Raw genomic sequence first — 13,701 nt, forward strand, 5'->3', positions numbered from 1 at the left:
CTTCAGCATTTGATTACCGTATCTGCTAGTTGTATTCATATGATCCAAATTAGTCTTTGTTTACCTGAAGATGTGCATTGTCTTTTTTGGAAAAGTATATATTGTGGTTTTCTTTTGTACAAAATGGATTCAGGAGTAGATGGGGAGAATGCTCTCTTCCCACTGCAGACAGTCCAGATCCATCACTTGACCCAGCACAGCATGGCCTCAGCTCCACCTTGATGAGTGAGTTAGGTTGTCAGCATTGAAACTTCTGGGGCTGGAGAATTTTACGTTTCCCCCACAGCCCCCTACAGGTTAATAACTGGCTTCTAAGTATGATGAAGCCTAAGTGGAAAGGGTCTGGGTAAAAGATCAGTTACGTTTGCCCAGAAGAGAGTGAGGAGTTAGATTAAATTCTATGCTCAGTGCTGGTTGGTCCTGACCCAGAAATGAGATGCATATTTGTCTTTAGAGATGACAGTCCTAACCTGTCCCTCAGCCCACAGTCTGCTGCCATGGTTGTGACCATGGTCCTGAAGATCACATCGATATCTGTGGAAAACAGTTCATCGCATGTTCAACAACACACGCACCATCTCTGAGCTTCAGGTGTGAAAGTGAAAGTGTTAGTCACTCAGTCGTATCCAGTGCTTTGCGACCCTGTGGACTAAAGCCTGCTAAGCTTCTCTGGCCATGGAATTCTCCAGGCGAGAATACTGGAATGGGCCGTTCCCTTCTCCAGGGGCTCTTCCAGACCCAGGGGTTGAACCCTGGGGTTTCCTGCATTACAAGCAGATGCATTACCATCTGAGCCACCAAGGAAGCCTTCAGGAGCACCTGCCATAAAGCCAGACTTTCCTTCCAGTGGAACACCATGGCCACCAAGCCCAGGATTCATCCTAGTTGTGGGTATCAATAGCTTGTTCCTTTAAATTCCTAGTAGTGTTCCTTCATGTGGGTGACCAGCTTTCATTAACAGTTGGGAGAACACCATGGACAAGCTGGAGGGAAGCTGAGCTCACTTGCCCACAAGGCTACCTATCCAAGACCTAAGCCTCTGTAGCTACACACCCAATCTTCTCACCAGGAAGCCCGTAGAGTTCGTCTAACTGTGGGAATCGAGGCCCATGCAATGGGTCTGTGATGGAACTTCAGTTCCTCTTCTGATATATCTGGAGGGAGGTAGCCAGGCTCTTTCCCTGTAACTGTGGGGTGCCATCTGGAGCACTTTGGGGTTATAACCTTTACCCAAGACAGTCCTTGAGGAAAGAGCATGTGGTCAGGGTCTTTCAAACCTGACCTAGAAGGCCATTTCCAAAGACCTAAAAAAAACAAATAATTTAGTGCTTAATTTTTTGTGACCTCAGTACGGCTTAATTTCGTTTCCACACCCCATTTGGATTTGTGAGAAAGCCATCATGCCACTTTTCTCTTAATAGTACTAATGACCAAGAGCGTCTTATCATGGATCCGAAGGCTTTCTTGGATGATTTCAATAAACATTCAGTTGTCTCCTAACTGGATCTGCATTTACCTAGATAATGGGATGTGAGTGGGGTGTAAAATTGGAGGGATCTGTCTATCAGGTGGCGCAGTGGTAAGTAATCTGCCTGCGAATGCAGAAGATGAAAGAGACACAGGTTCGATCCCTGGGTCAGGAAGTGCCTCTGGAGGAGGAAATGGCAACTCATTCCAGTATTCTTGCCTGGAAAATTCCATGGACAGAGGAGTCTCAGGGGCTGCAGCCCATGGGGTCACAGAGTCAGACACAGCTGAGCATGCACACACCATGCTCTATCTACTTCTGGTCTTCTCAGTGGAGACCTCAAGTCCCATCCATTGCTGTGTGCCTTGACATGCCCACTAGTAGACACGTGCTGATCCAGGAATGGTGTGGACTAAGGAAGAACTCAGGAACCTGAATATCTTTCCCCTCCATATAATCCTGTGTCCCCCGCCCTCCTTGTCTGCTGTCTCTGTCTGCCCTGATGCTCCACACATGCTGTCCTGGTTGCAGTTTGTATATTAAAGTCTTTGCTACTGATGTTTTTAGATGATCAAAAAATTTATACTGTACATTTTTTTTTTACAAACATCAATTTTGAGAAACAATTGTGTAACTGCAAAATTGAAAAACTTTCAAGACTGAAATTCTCTTTGAGCCATTAAGTCACTCAGACTTTAACCATATTGAGTTCCGTTTTCTTGAGTGTTTTGTGAAAAGTCACATCTAATGCAATTTTTCTTGAAATCTAGCCTCTTGCTTCGTGGTATCGCGTTGGAGCTTAAAGTCACACGTAGTTCCCCAAATACACAATTATCATACTAAATAACTAGCTGGCTTTTCATAAATTTTGGGACCAGCTAAGAGTATGGGAAGTTTACGGTGCTCTGATAATGGCTAGACTGAAGTTTTCCAATTCTTTTATTCTGAAAATAGCAATAAAGGTAACATGAGTTCACATTTAATGAGTAATTATATGGCACGCCCTAGGCTGTTTGGTTTGTCTGCATTATCTTGTTAGCCTTAGGACAACCATCATCACCCTCCCACCCATTTTACAGATAAGGAAAAAAAGGCTTAGAGTTGATTAAATAGCTTTCCCAAGTCACTTAGTTATTATGTGGTAGTGCCCTGAATTAAACCCAAACCTGACAAATTCCACAGCTGTTTCTTAACAATTATGCTATAAGATAGTGCAAGCTTGGAATCGGAAACATTTTCTCAGTGTACCCACATGAATTACGGAGCAGCTGCTAGTTTTCTTATTTATTAGTCCTAGCATGTAAGACATCATGTTTCCAAGCCTTTTCACATTTTATTTGTTGCTGTCATTGTTGTTTAGTCACTAAGTCATATCAGACTCTTTTGCAATCCTGTGGACTGTAACCTGCCTGCTAGGCTCCTCTGTCCATTGGATTTTCCAGGCAAGAACACTGGAGTAGGTTGCCAATTCCTTCTCCAGGGCTTCTTCCTGACCCAGGGTAGAACCTGCGCGTCCTGTTTTGGCAGGCAGATTCTTTACCACTGAGCCACTTGCTAAAGTGTTAAATTTTTAAGGACTGGATTTAAATTCAATTGTACAGTGTCTGGGAAAATACTGTCCTTAGTCCTTCCTTTTTGTTCTTATCTGTATTTATCAATGTCAATTTCAGGAAAACTTACCCAATCTTTATCTTTCTTTGCCTTTTCAAGTCTATTTTAAACAAGACTGTTCCAAGGTCTGCCTCTTGATTTATATTTTGTGCAGGCCTGTGTGGTTTTTGATAGAAACCATCTCTAACCACGAAAAATCATTCCTTTGTTTTCCATCGCTGTGTTTTTGTCATTTTGAGAATGTAAGAGAACTGAAATGACAAGAGTATTTGATCTTTGGAGATTGGCTTCTTTCACTCAGTATCAGTGCTGTTGAGATCGATCCACAGTATTTTGTGTTTCAATAGTTTGTTCCTTATTTATTGATGAGTAGGATCCCATAGTGTGGATGAACCACATGCTGCTTAACGTCTGGGTTATTTTCAGATTATTACCATCACCAACAATACCATTATAAACATTTGTGTACCAATTTTTGCGTGAACATAAGTCTTCATTTATCTGGGATACATGCCCAGAGTGTAATTGTTGAGTCATATGCTAGTTGCACATTTATTTATTTTTAGTTTTTAAGAAACTGCTACAACTACCTTTCTATGTGATGGTAGCGCTTTATAGCCTTAGCAAAAATATATGAATGATCAGGTTCTCTACATCCTTATCATAAAAAGACATTGGAACATAGAATAAGATAACATCTGTACCTTCACACCAGTATCATTTTTTATTCTTAAGATTCAGCCATTCTCCTAGTAGTGATATCTCATTGTGGCATTCATTTGCATTTCTCCAGTGGCTAATGATGTCAGGCATTATTTTATGTGCTTATCTGCATCTGTATATCATCTTCCAGGGCCTGCCTCCTTATGTATTTGGCACTTTGTCTAATGCGCTTTATCTAATGCTCTTGTTTTCAATGTTGAGATCTGAGAGTACTTTAAGTATCTATATACTAGTCATTTATCCAATGTGGTTTGCAAGTATTTTTTTCACATCTATGGCTTGTCATTTCATCTTCTTAAATCATTTGCAGGGTGAAAGTTTTAATTTTGATGAAATACAATACATCATTTTTTTTCTTTTATAGCACCTTTTTAAAAAGGAAAAAGATAAAGCATAGAGAAAACAAGCGATTTATTCAAATCCCCACAGCAAAGAAAGCCAGCTTATTGACTTCTTCTCTTGCTTCTAGTTATAGCTTCACAAGCCTAATGGGCTACAGTCCATGGGGTCGCAAAGAGTTGGACACGACTGAGTGACTAACACAAAGTACATGCATACATTTACTCATTCTGTTTCCATCAGTCTGGGCCATTCTTATTTCTGTTGACATACAGGTATACCATAAATTTCTTCTTGTGTATTTTTGATTAAATGCATGAATGCTTATCATGACCTTCTATAAATCATCTGTTCTTATATACAGTTAATCACAGTTTGAACTATTTTTCATTTTATTTTTCATCATTCCAAATAATGAAGGGCAGGGAAGCCAGGCATGCTGCAGTCCATGGGGTCACAAAGAATTGGACATGACTGAGCGACTGAACAACAACAAAACTTACTTACAATGTGTCATCTCTAGCCACTAATAAAACATTTATTGCCTTTGTAGTGATTACAGTTAGGTGGGTCTGTCTTGAATTCCAGATTCAAGATGAGTTAATTACTTGAGAAGCAAAAAAAAAAAAAATCCATTAAGAATGACTCTGGATTTGCAGAGGAGAAGATGGATCCCCAAGCCAATACTCAAATGATATATGTATTCATACAGTTATTATAGTCAAAATGAATCTTAATGGTTTTTCATTCATTCATATAGAATAAAACTTTAGCCAAAAGATGGAGGGTCAACTTTAGTGACAGAACCTACTGGAAATGTATAAAGTTGAAAATATATAAGTAAATTTATAGCTCACAGAAGTCAGGAGGTGAAATTTAAAATGAGGACAGAACATGAAATATAAATATATGAATATTATTATTTATGAATGGTATTTAAGCTTATGAATATTATTAAATATAGATTTATAAATGTATATATATACATTTATGAATATTATTCTAAAATATAAAATAGTTTGAACCACATGAAACTGCCTATATGTGATGATTTTTTTTTATACAAAATGACTATTTCATATGATTCAATCTGGTGCTAGTGGTAAAGAACCCACCTACCAATGCAGGGAAGATCCCCTGGAGGAGGGTATGGCATCCCACTCCAGTATTCTTGCCCGGAGAATCCCATTGACAGAGGAACCTGGTGGGTTATGGACCATAGGGTCTCAAAGGGTCAGACATGACTGAAGTGACTTAGTACACATGCAGTACTAAAATAACAGTCATTATTAGGTGGAAAATACAGAAGATTGGGAAGAGATAGTATACGAGAAGGTGGTCCTTATCATTCATGGCAGGACACCAATAGGAAAGTGTCTAAAGGATCATATTAAAATACTTTTTTACAAGGTTAATCTTTGTAATTATTAACTTTCAGATACCAATCACATTCATATTGAACCTGCCTTCATATTTTTTTAGCTTTGTTGATGTGTAATTGACTAATAAATTGTAAGATATTTAAAACGGACATTGTGGTGATTTGATACAGGTCTGCATGATGAAAAGATTCCTCCCACCTAGTTAAAAATCGACCATCTTGCATCTTTATCTTTTTTTTTTTTTTTTGGTAAGAACATTTAACTTCTCTTTTAGCAAATTTCAACTATAAAATATAGCTTTTTCAACTATAGTCACCATGTTATACATTAGATCTTCAGCTCTTATTCATCTCATAATTGAAGGTTTGTACCCCTTTAGCAACCTCTCACAAAACCTGCATCCCGGCTCTTATGAACCACTTTTCTACTCTCTATTTCTATGAGTTTGATTGTTTTTTTAGATTCTATATGTAAGTTAGACCATACAGCATTTGTCTTTCTGATCTGGCTTATTTCATTTGGTCTAATGTCCTCAGGGCTCAGCTGTGTTGTTACAAATGGTAGAATTTCCTTCTTTCTCATGGTTGAATAATATTCGTGTGTGTGTGTGTGTGTGAGTGAGGGTGTGTGTGTGTGTGTGTGTGTGTGTGTGTGGTGGGTTGGACAAAAAGTATGTTCAGATTTTTCTGTAACATCCTATGGAAAAACCCAAAGGAAATTTTTGACCAACCAATACATCACATCTTCTTTATCCATTGATGGATATTTGGGCTGTTTCCCTGTCTTTGCTATTGTGAGTAATGCTGCAATGAACATGGGAGTGTGGCTGTCTCTTTGATATCCTCTTTTCATATTCTTTGAATATATACCCCAAAGAGGGAATTCTGGATCATATGGTAGTTCCATTTTAGGTTTTTTAGGAAACACACAGATGTAAACACTTCTTTTGTCTTCTTTTAATAATATTTGTATTAAAGATTTCTAATTTTTAATAATACTTTTCACTTGCAGCATTGCCTTTCTAAGACTGCCAGAAATGGCTGGGAATATTTTTTCCTGTAGTAACAAATACCTGACAACAGTAACAATGAAAAGGCAGAATTAAATAATTGATGTGGCTTCTTCTGGAATCAACCTTGCTTTTGTTTGATTTGATTTATCTTCCCGGCATTTTCACTGACATAACCTGTCCATAAAATTGTAGTGTAAAAGAAAAACATCAAAAACACAAGAAAATGCATATTAACTTTCTGCTTGTAAAAATTCTGCTTTAGGTGAAATTCGTGTCTGAAAATTAATTATTGATGAACTGACTAATAAAAAGATTCATATCTCAGACTTAAATCTGGTTGTTTTCACAGTAGATTACCCAAGGCAGATGGCATTTTCAGGTTGATGGGATGTTATAGTTAAAAGCATTTGAGAAAGATATTAACATGATGACACATTACTTTCTCACCGTGTACCATTAACATTTTGCTAAACCACCCCGGTCATTTGGAAGGAAGTGATTGAAGCCTCAGATCTGAGGTTATTTAGACCCCAGTTTAAGTCCCAACCTTCACATCCACTGACTCAATAACCTTGTACAAATTACTTAATATTTCTAATCCTCAGGCTTCTAATCTGTAAACTGAGCATAAGAGTATCTAGCTAACAGTGCAGTTGGTAAGGTATATAAAACAAATATGTCACAGGGCCAGGAGCATAATATTCTTTCATTAAGTGGTGGGATCACAGCCAATAATTTATTACTGAAGGTTCAATATGGAAATTGAATCAAAACTCACAGGTTGTTTCTAAGCGAAATGACTGTAACTTTATTCATTGAAATCGTGTTCTCTATCACTAATGGAGATGCCCTGGATATACCTGCATTATGAAATAGATAATGCCCTTGACCCTAAAGATACTGTTTAAGTTTTAAAGAGAGAGAGTGATATGATTAAAGACTAGTTTAGAGGTGAAGAACTAATGGCTTCCGCTATAGTCCTTCCCATCATTTTGTAGTAGAATGAGGACCCCTCTGAGGGGGGAACGTAGAAGAAAAGAAAGCATGTGATAGCTCCAGATGGGAGTAGGCAGAGCTATTGTGTACCAAGGCAACTTTGACAAGATAGCAGTCATTAGAAAATGGATTTCATGACGACCAGCATTCCCATGTATTTTTTGTTTTGCTTTGTTTTTATTCTAGCAGCAATAGAGAGAGAAGATGTGTAAGACCAAAAAAAAAAAAAAAGAGAGAGAGAGAGAGTAGGATTTATCCAGAATTCATCCAGATGTGGTGGAGAAATAAGGGTGTATGCTCAGTCACTTGGTACTTATCTAAAGGTTCTATGATAGGAACTATGTTAAAGAGAGTTCTGAAGCAAAAACCTTAACACAGGAAATATGATAAGAACACATTCCTACCTATCTTAGAATTTCATTACAAACTGATGAGGAAAATAATCTTTTTCAATGTGACATTGTTTAGGGATAGAGTTTGTAGGAAAGGATTTCCTTAAAATGGCTTGATCGTTTTGACCCACTATCAGTAACATAATTCATCTTCAAAGGCAAACTCAATGAGCAAAGTTTTGATTTTTCTGAGTAGCAGCTTTCTTTAAATAATAACTTATGAAACAGTTAAAACCAATTAAGAGCAAATTTGATTTAAAGTATTAAAAAACAGCACATCATTTAGCTTTAAAAACTTTAAAACAAAACAGAAACAAAAACAAAGAACACTCTAGAATATATTATTGTTTTGAGTCTCACTGCTTGTTGTTGTTGTTAAGGCAGTAGTAGCGTCTGACTCTTTGTGACCCCATGGACTGTAGCACGCCAGGCTTCCCTGTTCTCCACTATCTCCCTGAGTTTACTCAAACTCATGTCCATTGAGTCCGTGATGCTATCCAGCCATCTCATCCTCTGTGGTCCCCTTCTCCTCCTGCCTTCAATCTTTCCCAGCATCAGGGTCTTTTCCAGTGAGTTGGCTCTTCGCATCAGGTGGCTGAAGTACTGAAGCTTCAGCTTCAGCATCAGTCCTTCCCGTGAATATTCAGGGCTGATTTCCTTTAGGATGGACTGGTTTGAGCTGGCCATTTCAGGTTGTGTTCTCAGACTCAGAAATGGAGGTGAGAGCCTGCTGTGTATTTATTACAGACCGGAAGAGAAAATTAGGAAGCAGGATTGGCAAGAGCATCAAGTTGAGTTCTAGTGCAAACTCCAGGGTAACCTTGGCTGATCCCATAGGAGGCTCAGAGCTTTAGCCTGACTCCAGATTTACCTGACCCAGGACGCAGTGACTGGACTTTCTACTCCTGCATCAATTAATCATTTGCTGTGTCACCACCCCAACAGTTGTGACCTTGGGTGAGGTGAAGGGACTGGCAACCGAAAGCTGTCTCCTGTCCACATGGGCAGCAACTGATGCAATCAAGCCTTAACTGAAGAGGGATCTGAGTGATATATTACGGTACCACCAAAAAGTTTTCTCCAAACTCTTAGCTACAATTATAAAAAATTTTCTCAGTTCAGTATAGTTGCTCAGTCATGTTCAACTTTTTGTGACCCCATGGACTGCAGCATGCCAGGCTTCCCTATCCATCACCAACTCCCACAGCTTACTCAAACTCATGTCCATTGAATCGGTGATGCCATCCAACCATCTCATCCTCTGTCATCCCCTTCTCCCACTTTCAATCTTTCCCAGCATCAGGGTCTTTTCAAATGAGTCAGTTCTTCCATTAAGGTGGCCAAAGTGTTTGAGTTTTAGCTTCAGCATCAGTCCTTCCAATGAACATTCAGGACTGATTTCCTTTAGCATGGACTGGTTGGATCTCCTTGCAGTCCAAGGGACTCTCAAGAGTCTTCTCCAACACCACAGTTCAAAAGCATCAAGTCTTCAGCTCTCAGCCTTCTTTATATTCCAACTCTCACTTCCATACATGACTACTGGAAAAACCATAGCTTTGACTAGATGGACCTTTTTTGGCAAAGTAATGTCTCTGCTTTTTAATATCCTGTCTAGGTTGGTCATAACTTTTCTTCCAAGGAGCAAGCGTCTTTTAATTTCATGGCTACAGTCACCATGCAGTGATTTTTGTAGCCCAAGAAAATAAAGTCTCTCAACTGTTTCCGTTGTTTCCCCATCTGTTTGCCATGAAGTGATGGGACTGGATGCCATGATCTTAGTTTTCTGAATGTTGAGCTTTAAGCCAACTTTTCACTCTCCTCTTTCACTTTCATCAAGAGGATCTTTAATTCTTCACTTTCTGCCATAAGAGTGGTGACATCTGCATATCTGAGGTTATTGATATTTCTCCCGGCAATCTTGATTCCAGCTTGTGCTTCATCCAGCCAGGCATTTTGCATGATGTACTCTGCATATAAGGTAAATAAGCAGGATGACAATATACAGCCTTGACATACTCCTTTCCCGATTTGGAACCAGTCTCTTGTTCCATGTCCAGTTCTAACTGTTGCTTCTTGACCTGCATACAGATTTCTCATGAGGCAGGTCAGGTGGTCTGGTATTCCCATTTCTTGAAGAATTTTCCACAGTTTGTTGTGATCCACACAGTCAAAGGCTTTGACGTAGTCAATAAAGCAGAAGTAAAACAAATTCTCTAGAGTTGTATAATTGTTAATATGGGGCATCCCTCTTTTCTCTGTTAGCCTTTGTACTATCGCTTCCTCTCCCAAGGACTCAAAAATGTAATTTTCTGAAGCCTGCCAACATTTTCATTTCCATTTCAATTTCACTAAAGACCTTTTAAAGGGTCATGGGCTTTAAGTGTGTCAGTGAACCTTTTAAACATAATGCTGAGATAATAATTGGGAAGCATAGCTTTGAACTCATGGGACATTATTTCCTTCCTAGTTAGATTCATGTCTTCCTTTTTATTCTTAAGAAAGAGAGCAGAATCTTAGAAATGTTCTTCTAAATAAGTAGTAGAAGAAAAAGAGATAGATGTGAGAGGAACTAGGCCTTTTAGCACCTGTCAGATTGAAAGCAGCCTGTATGCAGAGAATCAGACACTTCGTGTGACCAAAAGGGTGTCAGACTCTTCTTTTGAAAATAAGTAAAAATCACATTTGTAGATCAACAATTTGCAGGCCAAAATTTATAACATTTCATCGAGGAACTTGAAATATCCTTTCAAAGGACTTTTTAAGCCTTTCATTAATCATGGTCAGCTAGGTGTTTTTTTTTTTTTTTTTTCTCCTCCTTCAAAACAGTTTGTCATTTGTTTCAGAAACAAAATTGACACAAATGAGAGCGGTCATGATTCGACTTGGAAGGATGAAAGAGTTTTCTATTGGTTTACCTTTGCATATGGCATCACAATGGACATCTGCTGGGCTGGGGATGGTGGCTTAGTCGCTGAGTCATGTCTGATGCTTTGTGACCCCATGGACTGTAGCCTGCCAGGCTCCTCTCTCCATGGGATTCTCCAGACAAGAATACTGGAGTAGGTAGCCATGCTCTTCTCCAGGGCATCTTTCTGGCCCCCTTGGGTTAGTATAAATTAACTTAGTCCCTTTGTACTTTATAGTAGGTCCAGAACAGAGTCTTTTCCGTGATATGGTGTGATGAGAGAGAGGAACACAGGTGTCCTCAGGTAGTTTGCAATGTTTCACTTTGTTTCATATTGCTCATTTGTTTTTTCTTTAAAAAAATGCTAGAATTTATGATTACTGCTCAGGTGTATTAGATGGACTTCTTGATTTTCACCTAATTAAAACAGCAATACTGCTATCATCATCCTCATCATAATTGTTATGTTGCTGACAGAGGCTGAAAAGTGAGTGTGATACTTTTAAGCACCCATATTTTAGGGAACTGTTTGCTTTTGATCAGTCTCCAATCTAAATGCTCAAATGGAGTGTGTCATAAGAATCAGTAGCTCTTCTGTGCATATGGAGATCATAATGAGCTTTGGTGGCAATCAGGAAGGAAGAGTTTGAGGTCCGGGAAGTATTATTGTCGCAATTTAACAAATTCTATATATACAGTGGAGCGGGGGGGTGGGCGGAGCGAGAGGGGGTGTTTGACTCAGTCTGAAATCTTCATTAAATATGAAGCAAGGGCAGGGGAAGAAGTTGATATATATTATAATTGCAATTTTTTTCTTAAGGCATCTGGATATATAAGATACCCCAGAAATCATTTATTCTATAAACTGGTGGCAGTAATTTTCTGCAGTTTGTTTCGTAGATGTTACTAAGGTCAGAGTTTTTTTTTTAATTTATTTTTTATTGAAGGATAATTGCTTTACAGAACTTTGCTGTTTTCTGTCAAACTTCAACATGAATCATTCATAGGTATACGTATATCTCCTCCCTTTTGAGATGTATGGAAAGAGTAACATGGAAACCTACATTACCATATGTAAAATAGATAGCCAATGGGAATTTGCTGTATGACTCAGAGAACTCAAACAGGGGCTCTGTATCAACCTAGAGGGGTGGAATGGGGAAGGAGATGGGAGGGAGCTTCAAAAGGTTAGAGTTTTTATTAGACAGTTCTCTGGGAACAAGACTTAAAATTTCAGCACATCCTGGTGCTCCAGGTCAGGAGATGCTCACAGGGTGTAGTGCAAGGCTCAGGGGGCCAAGGAACCAAAATCTCTGGAATGAGAAAGGAAGACACAGGGGTTTACGTTTAAATGCAGGTACTCTCTCCTCCCCACTTCCTGCATCTATCAGATAAAACGGGGAAGAGCAAGAACCACACAGAACATTTTCATAGGTAAATACATTGACTTTAGAACTTAATAGAAGCAAAGGGAAGAGCTGTTCAGATACATGGATGTTATTGCAGTTGTCCAAGGTATTCATTCATCCATTCTTTATCATTTGTACTAAATTCCCAGTATATACGGTTACAGCTGTGTATATGATCTGCTGCTGGTGCTGCTTAGGCACTCAGTCGTGTCCAACTCTCTGCGACCCCACAGTCTGTAGTCCACCAGGCTCCCCTGCCTGTGGAATTTCCCAGGCAAGAATACTGGAGTGGGCTGCCATTTCCTACTCCAGGGGATCTCCCTGACCCAGGGATCGAATGCGTGTCTCTTATGTCTCCTGTATCGGCAGGCAGGTTCTTTACTACTGCAGTCGTGTCCGACTCTGTGTGACCCCACAGACGGCAGTCCACCAGACTTCCCCGCCCCTGAGATTCTCCAGGCAAGAACACCAGAGCGGGTTGCCATTTCTTTCTCCAATGCATGAAAATGAAAAGTGAAAGTGAGGTCGCTCGGTCGTGTCCGACTCCTAGCAACCCCATGGACTGCAGCCCACCAGGCTCCTCCGTCCATGGGAGTTTCCAGGCAAGAGTACCGGAGTGGGGTGTCATTGCCTTCTCCCTCTTTACTACTAGCACCATTTGATATCAATAAAGGTTTGATGAGGTACCAATAGGTACCCGAGAAATGATAATAGCAACACCCACCACCTCCCCCCATTTAGCTTATTTTTCCTTTTGTTTTTAATCACAATGATCACCTTGTTCTGTACAGTGATGTCAAGACACCACCTGTTGATTCGTGTTACCATTGAAGTTTGGGCTTTCCAGCTGGTGCTAGTGGTAAAGAACCTGCCTGCCAACGCAGGAGACATAAGAGACAGGCATTGGAATCCTGGGTCGGGAAGATCTCCTGGAGGGGGGCATGGCAACCCACTCCAGTATTCTTGTCTGGAAAATTCCATGGATGGAAGAGCCTGGTGGGCCATAGTCCGTAGGGTCACAAAGAGTCAAACATGACTGAAGGGACTTAGCATGCAGTGAAAGTGTAAGTGAAAGTAAAGTCGTTCAGTTGCGTTCCACTCTTTGCTTCCCTGGTTGCTCAGAGGTTAAAGCATCTGCCTGCAATGCGGGAGACCTGGGTTCGATCCCTGGGTCGGGAAGATCCCCTGGAGAAGGAAATGGCAACCCACTCCAGTATTCTTGCCTGGAGAATCCCATGGATGGAGGAGCCTGGTGGGCTACAGTCCACGGGGTCTCGAAGAGTCGGACACGACTGAGTGACTTCACTTTCACTTTCACTGCAGGCTAAGACTTAGCATGCAGTACGCACACACAATTGAAGTTATTGTGGAGATCCCCCTGTCCGTATTCCTACTGATGACAGTGTAATGTGTCAAAGATGAAGGAGGAGGAAAAGGACACTTGATAACTCTTGAGTTGCAATA

At 40.0% G+C, this 13,701-nt stretch overlaps 1 protein-coding gene across 6 annotated transcripts in view; it reads left to right on the forward strand.

Annotated features, from left to right (window-relative positions):
• The window catches only part of TRPC4 (transient receptor potential cation channel subfamily C member 4), a 207,654-nt gene that overhangs the window by 14,105 nt on the left and 179,848 nt on the right, over positions 1-13,701 (forward strand). The window contains exon 1 of one of the 6 annotated variants that reach the window (XM_061434724.1): positions 10,793-11,028. The exons of the other annotated variants lie outside the window; for them this stretch is intronic. The gene's annotated coding sequence lies outside the window, so the exon portion shown is untranslated. Of the gene's footprint in view, positions 1-10,792; positions 11,029-13,701 lie in introns of those variants that run through there. 6 annotated transcript variants of the gene reach the window in all.

The sequence above is a fragment of the Bos javanicus genome, chromosome 12, assembly GCF_032452875.1.
Source record: "Bos javanicus breed banteng chromosome 12, ARS-OSU_banteng_1.0, whole genome shotgun sequence".
NCBI classification, from domain to species: Eukaryota; Metazoa; Chordata; class Mammalia; order Artiodactyla; family Bovidae; genus Bos; species Bos javanicus.